The sequence below is a fragment of the Canis lupus genome, chromosome 2 (assembly GCF_048164855.1).
Source record: "Canis lupus baileyi chromosome 2, mCanLup2.hap1, whole genome shotgun sequence".
Taxonomy (NCBI): domain Eukaryota; kingdom Metazoa; phylum Chordata; class Mammalia; order Carnivora; family Canidae; genus Canis; species Canis lupus.
The window spans coordinates 59,402,781-59,419,815 of NC_132839.1; the positions used below are offsets into that span (position 1 = coordinate 59,402,781).

The 17,035-nt window shown below is 53.4% G+C and overlaps 1 long non-coding RNA gene across 4 annotated transcripts; it reads right to left on the bottom strand.

Moving 5' to 3' along the window:
• Positions 1-489: 489 nt before the first annotated feature.
• Positions 490-12,043, bottom strand: LOC140619191 (uncharacterized). Of its 4 annotated transcripts, none has more exons than XR_012019123.1 (6): positions 11,950-12,043; positions 10,442-10,545; positions 9,062-9,239; positions 5,188-5,327; positions 4,435-4,626; positions 494-1,929 (listed from the first exon to the last, which is right to left on the bottom strand). It is a non-coding gene; the product is annotated as an uncharacterized lncRNA (long non-coding RNA). The 4 variants fall into 4 exon arrangements; XR_012019122.1 differs by having other exon boundaries at positions 4,341-4,626; XR_012019119.1 differs by having other exon boundaries at positions 490-4,626.
• Between the last annotated feature and the right edge of the window lie 4,992 nt (positions 12,044-17,035).

A 17,035-nucleotide genomic window follows, 5' to 3' on the forward strand; every position in this document is an offset into this window, starting at 1 on the left:
ACTTTTCCAGAGAGCAAGCGGAGAAGACGCTTAGGGTCTTCTCTGCTTGCTCCAGAGGTTAGGGTTAGGGTTAGGGTTAGGGTTAGGGGGGTTTGGGGGGGTGGTTACGGCGGGAGAGTTCACAGTGCAGATGCTCTGAGCGCCCAGGACTATCACGACTTCCTTGAGGGGCTCTTACCCCAAACACTCACGTTCCCAAGCATCTGCTCAGGGCTGGACTCTGTGCCTCATGCAACTAGCAAGAGCTGGGAGAAGCACTTCTCCCCCTTGGGGAAGGCAGGAGCACATAAACACAGCACCACCCAAGGGGCGGTGGTGGCTGTGCTTCAGTGGTCCTGTGGGAACCCAGAGCAGATGGCATTCCCTGTGCTGGTGAGTCAGGGAGGGCTCTCCAAACAGGAGAGGTTGGCCTGGAACCCATTCTCAAGGGACCTGATGCTCATACAGTCGTGTGTGCACTCCTGGCAGGGGGAGTGGGAAGCTTCCCTAAGTAAAAGAATGTGAAGCCAACATCGAGGACAAAAATCTAACATTGATTCAGAATGAGAAAAGAAATCACAACAAATTACATTTCAAAGCTGGAAAACGTTACCAACCTCACAAAAATCAGACAAAGAACATGATATTTCTATTAATAGAACACCTGTCTTATGTCTAAAATACTTTTATATTTTTGCATGCCCAATCTTTGATGGTCTCTGCATACAACAATGAGTTGGTGGGCAATGTAATTTTTTTTTTTTGGAAGAGAGAATATAAATATAAATCAGTCTTTCCTCCAGCACGAAGGATCAGAAGAAGGAATCATTGTTGTGATCACGTCACATCCCATTATTTCTAAAGACAAGTAAATGTTTACAATTGCTACTGATTTGGGAAAGCTTCTGTCAAGGATCTTTCCTATGTGAACTGTAAGATTTCATGGCATTTCAACGTGTGTTTTGCAAGGATTTGTCTTCGATGCTTCTTAAACTGCAAGCACATATTAGCCACATTGTCACCGATGTGTTTGGGCGGCAGCACACTGCAGATTCGACACAGTGTTTGTCAGTATCTGTATTTATTCCAAATTAACAGGAAATTTGAATCTTTTCCAAACGGGTTCACAGAATTGCTCCTCCTCATTAGCTGGATGATCGAACCATCCCAGAACCAACTCATTATCTTAATGAATTGTATAAATCATCCCCCCTTTGCAGATTAGGTTCTGTTCCTTTGCTCCCCATCTTTAAAGCTTTTGTTCCATATTCCATTTATTTTTATTTGAATGCCCTCTCAGTTCTTTAATTAATAAACTGAAAGGCGGCAGCAGCAGCAGAACACCTTAGTACCTGTCTGGATCAGTAGTCTGTGATTAATCATTTGTTTGTGGAAACATTCTAACACGTCTCTCCAAGTTGCAGCTAAAACGGTGTCCTTGAGCTTTATTAACTTTTTAAATAAACTTTCGGATCTTGCACCAGTGTTTGAGTTCCTCTTCCATCTCAAAATAGATGTTTACATTCCGTAAAACACCGTGAAACCACATGGCAAGGCTTGGAGCATGCATCTGGGGCTCAGGTCACGGTGGACGTGAGCTGGGGCACCTGCAGACGTGCCAGCGAGGTACATGGTCAGTGTGGTATGGGTAAGGCTCTGGGAGCTGGCTCTGTGGGGCGGGGGTACCTCCAGGAACATCCCCGCTGCCCCTGCTGTCATGACGCTGGAGTGCAAGGCCAGGGCATCAGAGCGGGAAGAGCCAGTGGGTTTAGCCAAGCACAAGCAAAGCATCTTACTTTAGCAAAATTCTTAAAAATTCATTGTCATACAAACACATTGCTAGGGCCCCTTTCCAGGGATAGAGGGGCTTGGCAGGTGCTGTGCAGGAGAGGCCCTAAGGCTGACATTCTTTAGCTTTCTGTAAATCCATCTCGGAGGATGAGAAGGGGTCTGTCAAACACAAAAGAAAGAGAACTCCAGGCAAAGGCAACAGCACGAGCAAAGACAAGGTACCCAACTGTTCAAAAATATATAACTAATAATAAGCCCAATGCAGCTCAGGCGACAGCAGGCTGCTGAGAAAGACACAGGTCAGATCACAAAAAGCCTGTACTCCCGCCTGAGGAGGTTAGACCACACCGGCTCAGGTGGCCAGCATGGTGACCCCGTGTTATACACGCTTCCCTTCCATTCTTAAGAGGCCTTTCCTGTCTTTCCTTTCCTTTGTAACTAAGGACATATTTTTAAAGCACAGCAGCAAGGCCTGAAGACATCTGCCCTTTGACAGCAAGATTATGGAAGTGTCCGGAGACACCGTGGGCATCCCCTTTTGGGCAGCACATGCCCGAGGGCCGTGCGGGCAGACAGGAAGCAGAGGGCGTGTTTGCTGCACAGAGCAGTGCCTGCATCCAGGGCAGGTGTGTCCATCAGCCACTCCCGCCACCTCTGGCTCCTCTCCATTCAGACCTGACACCCCTGCAAGGCGGCTGGGCCGTCCGTCGCTGCGGGCCCCCATCCCTAGCAGAGGGAGCCAAGGCCCACAAAGGCTCGGAGGATCCTTCTCCACCACCCGGGCCCTGGGCCTCTGAGTACCGCACACTCTGAGTCCACTGCAGGCCCCGAGCCCACCAGACGCCCTCAATCTCCTAGAAACTGGGGGTATCACACAGTCCTTGGTATCACACAGTCCTCGGTGTCACAGAAGGGGGGTGGTGACAAAACACATCAAATCATGGGACCATTCGGCCCGAATTCTGTGAGGCCCCTGACAAAGCAGGGGAATCTGCGTCCAACGGGTCCCCTCTGCGACCCCAGCCCGAGAGCCACCACATCCCAGAGGCCAAACTGGGAAGGGATGCAGGGAGGACCAGCACTGCCCTGGGAAGGGCACACCCAGAGCTCTGCTGCTTGCCTTGCCCAAGCTCAGCTGTCCCAGGACCCCCCGTTCCAGAAGCTTCCATCCCTGCACCGTGAGCAGCATAGGAGGAAGGGCATGGGTGACTGATTTCTTATAAGTGATGGTTAACTTCCTGGGAACGGGTGCCAGCCAGGAGGGACATCTCAGCTCACGGGTCTGGGTAGAGAACAGTGTGCAGTCCCTCCCGGTTGGCCTGGTTTCTGGGAGCGCGGGATCCAGCCCACGTCCAGGGTTTCTCCAACTGCCGTGTGCACACAGATGCCCTGGGGTCTCACTCCACAGATCTGGGGCAGCCCCCAAATGGCCTCACCTAGACAGCATCCCTGGACAGCAGATGGTCAGCACCTGCCTTCCTGCTTCCTCAGCTCCACTGGACCCCACGGAAGCAGAAGCAGGCACCCCGAAGTCTTGGAAAGATGGCCACAATCCCCAACAAGAGAGGCTGGCCTGCCAACGTGCGCTGGTCCCAACCCACCATCTGCTGCTGGGCTTCCGGAGGCTTCCCCGATTTTGCCTCCTACAAGCTGTGAAGCCTTGGGGAGCCTCTCTGGGCCTCAATGTCCTCATCAGAGTGCGGGGGCGCCCACAGAGTTGTAGCAAAGACTGAATGAAAGGCCTGCAGAGCACACGCACCCTGCACCCTGTCCTCTGCCCTCCATCCACCACTGGCAAGTGGTAGGGGGTGCCTGGAGAGAGACCCCACAGCCTCCTAGGTCCATTCTTCCTTTGTCGTCCAAATGTTGGGCCTCAGGAAGTGTGACAAGCCATCCTTGTCCAGGTAATGTTGACTGATCATGGGGTTCTGTGCAAGGGTCCTGGGACTGACGTGACCGTGTGCCTCAAACCAGGGTGCTCTGAACAGTAGGAACGCACTCTCACTCTGAGAGCAGGTGTCGGGGGGCTGTGTCCCTCTGGAGGCTCAGGGGAGATCCCTTCCTTCTCCAGCTCCCGGTGGCTCCAGGCTCCCTCCATCTCCCTGCCAACTTCTTATCAGCGTGTCTCTCCACCTCCCTCCTTGTAAGGACATCTCACTGGGTCAAAAGTCTTCCCAAATCTAGAGGGTCTCACTACAAGATCTTTAAGGGAGGACACTTGCAAAAACCCTATTTCCATATCAGGTCACATTCTGTGGTTCCAGGAGGACATATGTTCCTGGAGGGTCCTGTTCAACCCTCTACGGGCCGGCCTTCAGGTGTACGGCACTGTCCACCCATACCACCAAAGTCGTCCTGCACACCCCACACTCAGCCACCTGGCCTCAGACATCTCTGTGCATGTCTATGGGGTGCAGGGGAGAGAGGGGCATCAGCAGTGAAGCAGGCCCCCCTCCCCACCCTTCCCTCCCGTAGCCTGGAAGGTATTTCCCCCAAACAAACCCAGGCACCAGGACATGTGGCTGGAGGGGTGAAGTCTGAGGTGTTGGGTAGCAAGGCTATGGGGTTACCGTCTGCAAAACTGCAAAGATGCAGGATGAGTGGGACCCTGCGGGCACCACAGAAGCAGAAGCTGCAGCACCACAGCGCTGGGCAACAGAGAACCTTTGCAAGATGTGGCGTCCCTCCGTACTGCCTGCCCGTCCGGGAGGGTGCTGCTCCCAAAGACGCTGCGCTCAGCCCCGATTCCCACTGAGTGGCCAGGGGTCCACCGATGCAGCTGGAGCCCTGGCTCCTCCTCTTTCCTGGGCTCCGGGTCCAACGGTCAGCGTGAGCTGGAGATCTCATCAACCGCTCCTGAGAATGGAGAACACAGCACCGCCACGTCGCTTCCCCGTCCGTGGTCGTTACCAAGGAGGGTGCCATCTGGACTGGCCGTCCTCCCCCACCCGGAGACCCGGGCTTCCCCGCCTCGGCTCCCAGAACCCTGCGGGCCGGGGCCGCCCTCGCCCTGGGCGTCTGTCCTGCAAACCGTGGGGTGTTTGCCAGCCTCCACCGGGAGGTGCCAGGAGCACCCCACATCCCCCATCATGGGAACCCAAAACTGTCTCTAGATGGGACCAAACGTCCCCTGGTCCAGCACCACTGCCAGGGAGGCACCTGTAGGCAGCAGGCCCAAGGCCCTCAGGCTGCTTCCTCTGCGGCACACTCTCAGCCCCACCTGCTCCCTTCTGCCCCTTCCCGAATCAAGCCCAACCTCTCTACTACCAATGTGGGGGGTCAGTACCTCTCTTCCCGCCTGGATCCTCAGCACAGTCCTCTGTGGATTCTCTCCGAGGTCACTCAGGCCACCTTGCATTGGACCTATTGAAAATCTAATACCCGCCCATAGTGCCCTCCTTCTTTAAAAATGCCTACCTGGCTTCTCATTCCAACCGAGTGGAGTTAGAGATGAACCAGTCCAGTCCACTCGAGCTTTCTGAGATGATGGAAACGCTGACGGTGGTCTGTGCTGTGCACCATGGTGGCCACCGGACACTTGACATGCGCTTGTGGGGCTGAGGAGATGAAGTTCTAATTTTACTTACAGGGAATTCATTAATGGGACACTGCAAGTCTATACAGTGCATGTGGCTTCATTTCCTCTCGTGATCTTCTAGGTCACCAGGTGTCAACTTGGTGTTAGAATCAACTGGAAATCTTTTAAAAATCCATCACCCAGTCAGTCAGAATCTCGGGGGGAGGACCTCAGCCTCAGCATGCTTACAGCACCTCAGTGACCCCACATGTGTGTAGGGTGGGGAGCCATGCAGAGCCCTGCTTACCTCCCTGCCTCTCACATGCACCTCCCAGCCCCAAACAATTCAGCCATGTGCCTGAGAATCTAGCACCCTGATCCATGTCCCGGTCCCTCTGCCCAGAAGGCTCTCATCCACATCATCTCAGAGGACACCCCAATTCCTGGGTTAGAGGCCTGGGAAGTGGTCTCACTAAACAATATATAGGATGAGGGGAGAGAGCAGGTTTGTATGGGGAGCGGTCCTGGGCTGGAGAGGATTGAGTCCCCCAGAAGAGCCAGGTGCATGCTCTGAGCCCCTGTCGCCCAAGAAGGGCTGGGGCAGCTTGGGCAGCTGCCACTCATGTCATCGTGGGGTTTCAGGGTTTGCTCCCATGGGTCACCAATTCCAAACCTGCCCTTCTTATCTGTAAAATAGCAGCAATTATAGTCTTTACTTCTGTGGGTTGTCAAATGAATTAACACATAGAAAGCACTTAGAACAGCACCTGGCACATGATAAGCACTCAATAAACATTATAATTACAAATAATATAAAAAATTACAAATAATATTATTCCCAATAATTTCATCATGGACAGAGCTCAGACCCAATTGTCTCGTTTTACCTTCACAATAACCTCTGATGTGAGGCCTTATCATTTTCTGCCCCATTTTACAGCTGAGGGCTCCGAGGCTCAGACTTGCCCCGAGGTAGGACCGCTAGCAGGTGACAGTGCAGAACTGAACTCAGGAAGGCTGGCTCTCCCTCCCACATGCATCACCTGGCTGACTCTTCAAGAGCTCCACACAAGGACACCTGGGCCAGCCTTCAGGTGGACGGCACTATTTGCCCATCCCACCACCAAAGTCAACCTGCACCCCGTACTCGGCCACCTAAGCATCGGCCTCATCCTCCCCATGGGGCCCTGGAGGCTCAGGCCAGGGTGGGGTTTGAGGGTGGGGCCATGGTAACCACAGCCAGGTGGCCAGGGAGGGAAAGCAGGGAGCATCCCGGGACAGCGCGTCACTGCTCCTTCCACATGGCATCAGGGGAGCAGAGACACCTCTGCCTGCCTCCAGAAGGGATTGCTGGGACATGGCGCTGCCAGAGCAGGCTGTAGTCCCAGAGAAGCTAGGAGGAACAATGGACCAAAATGGGGGATCTAAAAGCCGAGCCCCAGGCCTGTGAGCCAATCCATGTGAGGCCCAGGGCTCCAGGCTCTGCTCTGAGGTCTGTGTGACCCCAGGAATGACTCAGTCAGGGGCCACCAGACTGGGTCCAGTGGCCTTTTGTACCTGGTTTGCTCAGAAACGCAGCCTCCTCGGGAGTGGAAGACAGGACAAGGACAGAGGGTCAGCAGGGATGGGCCCCACAGGAACACCCCCCGTGGACGTGTGCACCTTGCATGGATGTGGTCAGCTTAGCTCGGGGGCCCAGAGACAAGAAGAACCCACCCCAGGTCATCCAGCAGGTGAGTGGCAGAGTCAGCGCCCAATGCCCCGACACCTGTGACAGCGCTGGATGGAGGACACGCAGGCAGTTATAACCCTCACATTTCCCCTGACTGCTTCGAACAGAGCATTTCCCCATCACACTGCTCACGACTTGTCTTCGGAGCATCATTACTCATGTTCATTGCTCAGGGCACCCTACGTGCTGGATCTCGTGGAGTGGAGTCCTCTTTTAATTCTCTGGGGAATTTGGAATCCCTCTTTTCAGGAAAGGAAACTGAGACTCAGAGAGGGCAGATAACTGACTCAAGGTCCCACAGCTAGTGGGCACAGAGCCGGGATTCAAAGCCTCTGCTGAGCCCCAGAACCAGTCAACATGTCCACACACCTTGCCGGCCAGTGCCAGCCTGTGGCTGTCTGTCCTCTGGTCCCACCTGGCTGTGCACACAGCAGAACACAGGCTTTCAACCTCCACTCGTAAAACCTGCCAACTTCAGTGGTAAGTGAAAACGCCCTGCTGCCCACCTGAGGGAACTCTGAAAATCTAGGGGGAACCACACTGTGCCCCGCTCCAGAGGCCCACCTGAAATGCATCAACACTGGCTTGTCCCTCTCAGGTTCTCAGGCTCAAGGTGAGACAGTGATCTGAAATAGGAAGTGCCACCTCCCACCAGACCCTTCCCTGCGTTTTCTCAGGAGTGGGGGCGGTGGGGGGGGAGGGGAGCCAGCCCAGGGCTCTGGCTGCAGAGCATCTTCCCCTAAAGAGGCTGCGTGTACAGCAGGTACTTAGGGCTTGTGAAGCCCGTATCCAGGCGGCCTTCACGAGGAGGCAGGTCTGCAGAGACCTCAGGATCTGTCCTCACAGGTGGAGGGAAAGAAAGACCCCCATTGCAGGACGGACACCGGCACAACCTGGCACAACCTGGCCAGGGCAAACCTCGGACCCGGGCAGAGGCCGAGCCCCCTCTTTGGGAGATGAGAACAATAGGAAACATTCATTCCCAGGGGACGTTCGAAGATCAGCCCAATCCAAGCAAAGAAACATGATGGAAGTGAACCTTCCGAAGAGTGTTTTCAGCATTGGTCTCTTTAAATTTTGGAAATGCATCTCCAGTTCCAAAGCAACCCATCTTGTTTATATTCAAATCTTTTCAACATAAAATACAGAAGAGCACTCACTCACTCAAACCAAAATTAAACATCTTTGCTAATCTCGCCACTTCATTTGATCTACAAGGCGCCTCAGCACCCCCAGCCACCCCCAGCAGCGACATCTGCGAAACTCCAGGGTCTTCCCTCCAGACATTCACTTACATTCAAACAAACACATGTTGACATGTAGTAAGTAGATCAACGAGGTCAAAGCATCCCAAGGGTTTCCTTTATGTTAGGATAGCAACAGAAAGCATGTGAAATAAGAAACAAATTGTAAAGTTTTAAAATAAGAATGTAGAGAAAGAGCCCCCTGAGAGCAGATGGATTCTGCGGAGCTGCGTCCTGTCCATGCCCCCGGGGTGGCAGCCAGCCAGGAGCCCCAGGGCGGCGGCTGTGACTCAGTCTGACCGCTGACCGGGTCAGGCAGGGGAAAGCCGGCAGGAAATATCAAGAGCACATCAGAGGGACGTGGCTCATCGAAGTGGCATCAGCATCTGCCTCTGGGGAGCTCTGAGAAGTGCTCTGAATGGAGCTGACAGGTCCAGTAGTTGCCAGCTCTGACCTCACCTCACAGAACTGGCCGCCCCACCCACAGCCGGCTGGGACACGTGCGCAGGTCCACATGGGATCCTGCAGGTGCCGCAGGACATGATACCTTCACGATCATCATTGATGCCAATCACTGAGCATCAGCGCGACACCAGGCATTGTTTGGCAGGGTCCCACTTAGCCCTCAAACAGCCCGGTAAGATATCTATCCCTGACTCTACTCAGCGATGGGAAAGTGAGGCTGAGAGGGGTGCAGGCACCCACCCGAGGTCATCTCAACAGGGAGAAAGTCCACATTCCTGCGCTTGGAAGGCAGCGTGTTGACTTTTGGCACCACCCCATAAGGAAGATACTTACGTCCCCACTTGACAGATGGGAAAACTGAGACCCAGAGAAGTCAGAAACCACATCCTCCCATTTCTTCCTCCCGAACCCCAGTGAGGGGGTGGTGCTGCGGAAATTCAGAGGACAGGTTGCATAACATCCCTCGTTCTCCGCCAAAAGCTGCAAACGCCCACCTTCCCCATTCACGAATCTGGGAAATGAGTGGTGGGAGTCAGGGAAGGATATTTAAAAAAAAAAAAAAACTGTCTTCAGTCAGGGAATTTCACAGTATAATTATATAGTGAGGACACCAAATTAGCAGAAACAGGGACTGTCAACAGCGGGAGCCACACACCACTGCCTACATCCCCACGCGCAGCCAGCCCGCAGCCTCCTGTGGAACCCTGCCTCTGGATCCTGGGTACACACCACTCTCCCACACACAGAAGTCCTCAGTGGCCAGTGACCCCCCCACCCATACCTTATAGTTAGGAAGACCGAGGCCCCAGGAGAGGAGCTCTGTGTGTGAAGTCCCCCAACCCCACCCCATGCCTCCAGACCCACCCAGCTTCTCTGAAGCCCGGAGACAGAAATAGACCATGCTCGGGCTTCCAGAGTCCAAAATAAAGGCGTGCACAGTGCTTTGCATTGTTGCCATGGTTATAGATAACAAGGGCTATGTTAAAGCACAGCAAATTAGCTAATAACAGGACAGAAACTTCCAGCAGTGGCACGTTCCACATGAGCAAATTGCTTTCCTAATTTGGTGGCAAGCTGGGCCCTGTGGCAGGGCGAGTGTGGGTAGCGAGTGGGGGTGGGTGGTGGGGAATTATGGTGGAGGTGAGAGCAGGTGCAAGCGCTATCCTCAGCCCGTCCTCACCCCTCCCGACCCCCGCCATCACTGAACACAATGTGGAACATGGAAGCCTTACAACCGGTCCAGCCTTCTCAAACCAGCAGGGGAGGGGGCAGCTAGGTTCCCTCCAGGACCCACAAGGCGGTGGCACCTGACCCTTGGTGGGATGGCCGGTCAAGTCTGGGTAAGTCTTGGGTAAAGACGAGCCTCCTGTGAGACTCTGGTTGACTGGTCGCTTGGGGTGTTTACTCTGTGTCCTCAAGCCCTCGAGTTACCTGCTTCCTGCCCTGGCTGTGTCCCCCACGTTTCTCCTCCCTATACCCAGCACCCCTGTCCCCCGCTCTCTGCCGAAGGACTGCGCAGCTCCTCCCACGCGGAGGAGCAGAGCATCAACCCTCCAAGGCACTGCTGGGCCATGAGCACTGAAGTCTGTTGACTCTGACCCACGAGACTCATGTCTCCTGCCAGCATCTGTGAAGCAGTAACAGGCTAACCACCTGTGAGCACACTGAGTCACATCCCATCCCAGATCTAACGCAAACCAGGCACGCTCCCACCTGAGCACCCACTGCAGCCTCTGTTCCCGTGGCTGGAAACACTCTTCCCTCAGCAGCACTCATGGCTCACTCTCTAACCTCTTCAGATCTGTGCTGCTCCGGTCCTGCAAGGATCAGAAACAGGAGGGGCCGTGCATGGCTTTCATCAAGGGAAGGGTCTTCAGGAAAGGAAAAAAGGATGGGCAAGGGGAGGCCAGGGTGACCAAAGTCTGACCCCAGAGAAGGAAAGAAGAGAGAAGACATCACGGAAATGTCCTAGAGCTCCAGACAGGCTAAGGAAGTTTAGCCAAAATCCCTGAGACAAAACTTGCTATCAAGGGGTCTTTGTCTCCCAGGAGACATCAGAAGTTGGCAGGAAGCTGCTGTGGGAGGGGACCTTCCAAGTGACCAGTCCCCCCACCTACCTCCCCAGCCTTGTGCCTTTTTAACTGTACTTTCATTTAGTGATCACATAGTTACTTTCTTACTTACCAATTTTCCTATCCTTGGCCACCAAAAGGTAAGCTCAATGGTGTGGGAATTGCCCCCAGAAATGAAGATCTTTAATCTTCAGGCCACCACCCAGATGAAATGTCATCGAAAATTTGATAAGAACCGAGAGGAAGTGAAATTGACAAGAAGGAGGAAGGGACGAAAAGGGTCAGAGGAAGGACGGGGACACTGGGCCTCCAGAGGGTGGGGCAGGGCAAGGACACCACCACCCCAGACATCTGTCATCACAAAGGGACAGGAACCATCCACACTGGCTTCAGGCTCTTCAGAAGCCAGAGGGGTGTGTGGCATGGGAATTATTATCAGCGCTATTTCCTTAGGACATGGGATAGTGTCTGGCGCTCACAAAAATCGTTGGGTGAATGCATGAATGAATGAATGAAATAAGAATGTTTCCTGATAGGTTCTGAAGGGCCACTTTCATTTTCTGCCCCATGTCATGGACTAAATGTCTGTGCCTCGCCCCCAAATTCACATGCTCCCGAATGTGATGGCATGTGGAGGCGTGGCCACTGGGAGTTAATAGGGTGGGATGAGGTCATGAGGGCGGGGACTCCATGATGCCCCTATGAGAAGAGACACCAAGAGCTTACTTCTTCTCTGCACACAGGTGAGCGCTCTGAGGGAGGCGATCTTCCGCACGCTGGGAGTCCAGCCTCACTAGAAACCGAATCGGCCAGCGCCTTGATCTCGGACTCCCAGCCTCCAGAACCATGAGACACAACTGTTTGTTGTTTAAGCCTCTCAGGCTGTGGTATTTTGCGATGGCAGCCCAGGATGACTAAGACACCCCAAGCCCATGAGCAGGGCACTCTGAGTGATTCTCCGAAGTAAACATGTTTTATTCTCTGTAAGCCTGTGTGTCAACAGGGAGTGGGACTGCCTTTCTGGTGGGGGCTGCTAATTGACAAGGAAACGGCAAATTGCCTGTTTGTGGCTGGTGGTGGCTGGTCTCTAGGAGGGAGGGAAAGGGGATGATACCCTTTGCTGAAAGCTCTAAGGTCCCATCCACTTACATTTCCTCTCATTCCTGGACATTCTCGGGCTACGGAGCGGCAGTGACAGCCCTGTGGTCTAATCAGCCCCTGAGCTCTGGGCAGCAGTCCCTACCTTGTTGCTATGGCAACAGAATGCAGCTGCAGGGCCACCTGTCACTGACACCAAGGTTGCACTCCCATCACATCTGAACGGGGCTGTCGGATTGGGAAATGGAAAGGCCTCAGGGCATTCCAGGTGGCAGCCAGCAAACAATCCAGGCTGCAGATCTGGTGACTTTCCCCGCTGGATGCCAGGCCCCTGGGTGTGTGCACGAGCCCCTGTGCCACCCTCTTGGTCAGTGGGGACAGCTGTCAAAGCCAGATGTTCCATGACCCCTATGGGCAAGCACTGGCATGCTCAAATCAGGCAAGATGCTTCCTGCAGACTCCACCCACCGCTGCCACCACCACCCCGGCTTCCACCAGAAACAGGACTCACCTTAGACCCGAGGCAAGTCTCCCACACCTGGTACTAGTTCCACGTCTACCTCTAAATCAAGGGTGGGAGTCAGGGCTGTCTTGCTACCTCGTCTGCTGACCCTCATGACCCACTCAGGCCCCAACATCGTGGCACCCCCAGGAGCCCAGCGTAGGCCAGATTGCCCCACACCGACTGCAGGCTGAAGCCATTCTCTGTGTGAGACCCCGGGCGGGGGGGTCTTTTCTCTGCAGCCCCCTGCAGCCCCCTCCCACCCTGTGGCCCCTGTCCCAGGCCCAGCTGTCCTCTCACCTCCATCTGGACTGTTGGCGGCAGCCTCTGTAGCTGGCCCCTGCTGCCACCTGTTCCTCTGGCTGGACCAGGACGGTTTGGGCTCTGGGTCTGCAGCCTTGTGTCATGGATGTGAGACTCCCGACCCCTAGCCTGACCCGTCCCCAGCAACGCTCACAGCAGATTCCTTAGAGCAGATCAAGAGTGGGGGTAGCAGGAGGGGAGGAGGAGGAGCAGCACTATGGCCTGCCGGGGTTTTCCTGACTTCCCCATCTCTGCCACCACGGCTTGCACCCCAAACTCTCCCTCCTCTGGGCCAACACAGCAAGCCAGCAAATCAGTCCTGGCAGAGCCAGGTGTACCCCGTGCCAGGGGTGTCCACGGAGCAGCTCTTCCCCTGCCAGGCCACGGGTTGCACCGGTAGAGGCAGTCCTAGCATCCCCAGCACTGGGATTACAAGTGACAACAACCCCGCCCAGAGCATCTCACACACTTGTGATCACAGGTGGAGGCGGGTGAGGTGGGGCAACACCAGGTGTGATCGACTCAGCGGTCCTGCATCATCGGGGGCCTGGGTTCTTTCTGCTCTCTTGCTGCCCTTACCAGCTCACGGTGGATCAGCTCCTGTCATGGTCCCCAGACAGCTGTCACGGTCCCCAGCAGGCGTCGCGCACACGTGCAAGCACAGAGCAGCGGACAGGACTCCCCACCTGCCAGCTGGAATTCCCCGGGAATCTCCCGGCCACATCTCATTGGAGCCCCAGCCGTCCCAAAGCCAATGACCGGCACGGGGCGTGGACTCTGTGATTGGCTGACGTCATGAAGAGTCGTGGCCCTGGGTCCAGAGCCCGGAGCTGTGCACCTGCTGCTGGGCCACGCCCCGGTCTACCTGCGGGGTTGGGGTGGGGGGGGTGCGCAGGCAATCACCTGCTGTGCCTTGGTGTTTTTGCTCCGAGCGAGAGGGTGTGGCCAGTCCCCCTCCCCAGACAGGCCAGGGCGGAGGGCTGGGGTCGGGGAGCAGGAGATGGAAACAAAGGGAGCAGTGGCCAGCAGACCCTGAAGACATTATGTCGAACCAAGAAATGGTGAACACTGCAGAATGGCATCGGGGGTGGGAATACAATAGAGAAGACACATGCAGGAGAAATTTCAGCCCTGGATCGGCGAGTCTTGGCTGGACGCAGAGGATGTGGGGCCAGGGGGTGAATCAGGACCTGGAGGGTTCCAGCCAGGGCGCTTTTGAGGTGGTAGAGTCACTGATGTCAGAAGGGCTGGATGTGCTTATTCCAGATGATTGACAAGGGGAACCCTGGGACTGGGCGCTCCCCAGGGCCTCATCATGCTCATGGATCAGGTTTGTTCCTCAGGGCGACCCAGCACGCCAGGCAGGGTGGGGCAGGCGACAGCATTCCCATTTTACAGATGAGGGTGCTGGAACCTGCTGGTGTCATGGGCCAGAGGTCCTCTGGGTGACAGTGCCTGGAGCTGGGTCAGAATCTGGGTCCCCGAACTGGGGGAAGTCAGGCTCACCCTGGCTGGGATCTCCTTGATTTCTGTGCTCAGCTTCTACCCAGACTCCACCTGCCTTCAACCTGTGACTTCAAAAGATTTCTCCTTTCTCTGTGGTTTTTACCTGAGGTCTTTTTATTGGTCATTTTCAGAGAAACTGACTTCCTTGTGTGGCATATTTACCAATATTTTTAAAGCATAATAACGGGAAATTTTTATTATCATCTCAGAGTGAGGAAGGACTAAGCACGGCAAACCCAGTAGTTGTGAAAGAAAGAAGAAAGAAAAGGAGGGAAGAGAAGGGGAAGGAGGGGGAGAGAGAGAAAATGGAGGGAGGGAAGGAAGGAGAGAAGGAGGGAGGGAGGGGATGGGGAAACTAATAAATTGGACTCTGTAGAAATAAATACTGCAAAACTACCATAAACAAAATCAAAATGCAACTAGGAAAAAATATAGTATTTGTAATCCATATCACAAAGGGCTGATCATCCTAATAAAGAGCTCTATAAATCAATCTAGAAAAAAAAAGACCAACAAACCGATAAAAAAGTGGACAAAGGATATGAACAGACAGATTTCAAGGAAGAAAATGCAAACATCACTTGAACCTATGAAAATATACTCAAACTCAAATTAAATGTATATAATAAACCAACTTTTACCAGATAGTTTGTCAAGAAACAAAAAGATTGATGCCGTCTTGGGGATCCCTGGGTGGCTCAGCGGTTTGGCGCCTGCCTTTGGCCTGAGAGCGTGATCCTAGAGTCCCAGGATCGAGTCCCACATCAGGCTCCCTGCGTGGAGCCTGCTTCTCCCTCTGCTTGTGTCTCTGCCTCTCTCTCTCTCTCTCTCTCTCGCATGAATAAATGGATAAAATCTTTTAAAAAATACTTTATAAAAAAAGATTGATGCTGTCTTGGTGAGGGTAAGAGAAACAGGTACTCTCATGCTGTTGGCAGAATGAACCGCTGTGAATCCTCTGGAAGGGAAGCAATATCTACCACTATTATAAAGATGAGGATACTCTTTCAGTGTAAAACTCCACTTCTAGAAATTTATCCTGCATATATACTTACCCTTGCGCTAAATTATAAATGTACAAAGTTGTGTTACAATATTGTTTGTAACAACAAAAGATTGAATGCTAGCTAGAAGTCCATCAGGCGGACTGCTCCTGATTATCAAGTGATAGTACGTCTATGTAAAAAAAGAAAGAGTTGTGTACTGATGCAGAATCTCCAAGACATAGTAACAAAAAAACAAGGTGCAAAATAGTATGTATAGCATAATGCCATTTGTGCAAACTAAAAGTAGATCTGAAGTGGTATTTGTACATAGATTTGTAGACTTTCCCTGGATTACCAAGAAACTGGTAACAAGGTTATCTCCGGGGCAGGAAACTGAGTAATTGGGAAGAGAGAAGCAAGAGAAGACTTTTTGCCATAAACCCTTACAGCTTTAGAATTTACCATGTGAATGTATTATCTATGAATACATAGGCTATCAAACAACATTGGAATGAGAAAGTGCACTGAAAGGATGAATGCTTAAATTCACATGTGCTGGGTTCAGGTGTTTGCAGTGTCCATGCAGTGGACATTAGCGTTCTGTGCTGCATGACAAATAATCACAGACAGTGGCTTAAAACAAAACTAACAGCTCAGGAGTCCAGGCGTGGCATAGCTGGGTCTCACGAGGTCACCATTGAGGTGTTGGCCAGGCTGCGTTCTCATCTGGAGACTTGACTGGGGAAGAACCCAATGCCAAGTTTGTTCAGGATGCTGGCAGAGTTCATGTCCTTGCAGCTGTGTGACCAAGAGCCCTGGCCTTGGCTGGGGGCCACGCTACACATCTGGAAGAGAGGTTTCTTTGAAAATCACCCCCTCTCCTGGTCTCTCTGGATACTTGGAACAACATAACCAGCTCCGCCCAGTGTGGACCACCCACTGTGGCCCAAGGTCCTCTGCCTCAGCTCTAGCTTCTGTCAAAATCCATCCTAGAAAACTGGATGACCATTCATTTAAAAGAAAAAAGAGAGAGAACTAGAGACTTTGTGTCACTGCCTAGACCTGGAGGCACAACTGGGAACGTACCCAGGATTCAAACCCACAACCCTGCCCCCTTCCTCCAGCTGCATTTACATCATATCAGAAAGCCCCCACCCCAGGCCAGTGTGTCTGAAACTCTCTAAACTTTAGCCCTTAGCAAGAACACATATGCCTCATATTCTACTCCTTACCTACAGATACAAATGTTTCAGGAAACAGTATCCTTTCTACTTTCAGTGTCCTCTGGTCTTTTCTGTTTTATTTCATTTTCTTCAATGCTGGTCACGATCCACCCAACTGATTCCATGGTCCACTCATGGTGGCAACTCTGGGTTTTAAGTGCTGCTCTGAATTCAGAGCTCCTGCACCACAGGCCTCGCACAGAGCCCACACAGAGTAGGTGTTCAATAAATCCCCAGCCTGACTTCCATTGAATCAGGGCTCTGCTCTGGCCTCAGGAAATAACCAGCCCTCTCAACCAGTAGATAAGGATCCTGGGGCCCGACAACCCCAATGGTGGAATCCTACCCCTCAGTGTTAAATTTGGAAGGCAGCAGGAGCTCCGGATAAAAAGCTGGAATTGACTCAGCATGCATGATCATTGTCAGCAGGACCAGGGCAGCAGCACTATGTGTGGCCCCACAGTCAGGGTCAGGGACCTGCTATGGTGGCCTCACAGCCCTGGTGTGGGGACAGAGAGGAGTGGCCAGGGACAAGGGTGCAGACACGGGCACTGTCAGCCGGGCAGTGACAGGCAGGTGAGGCTCATCGGCCCTGGACTCCACCTCTGACTAAACAC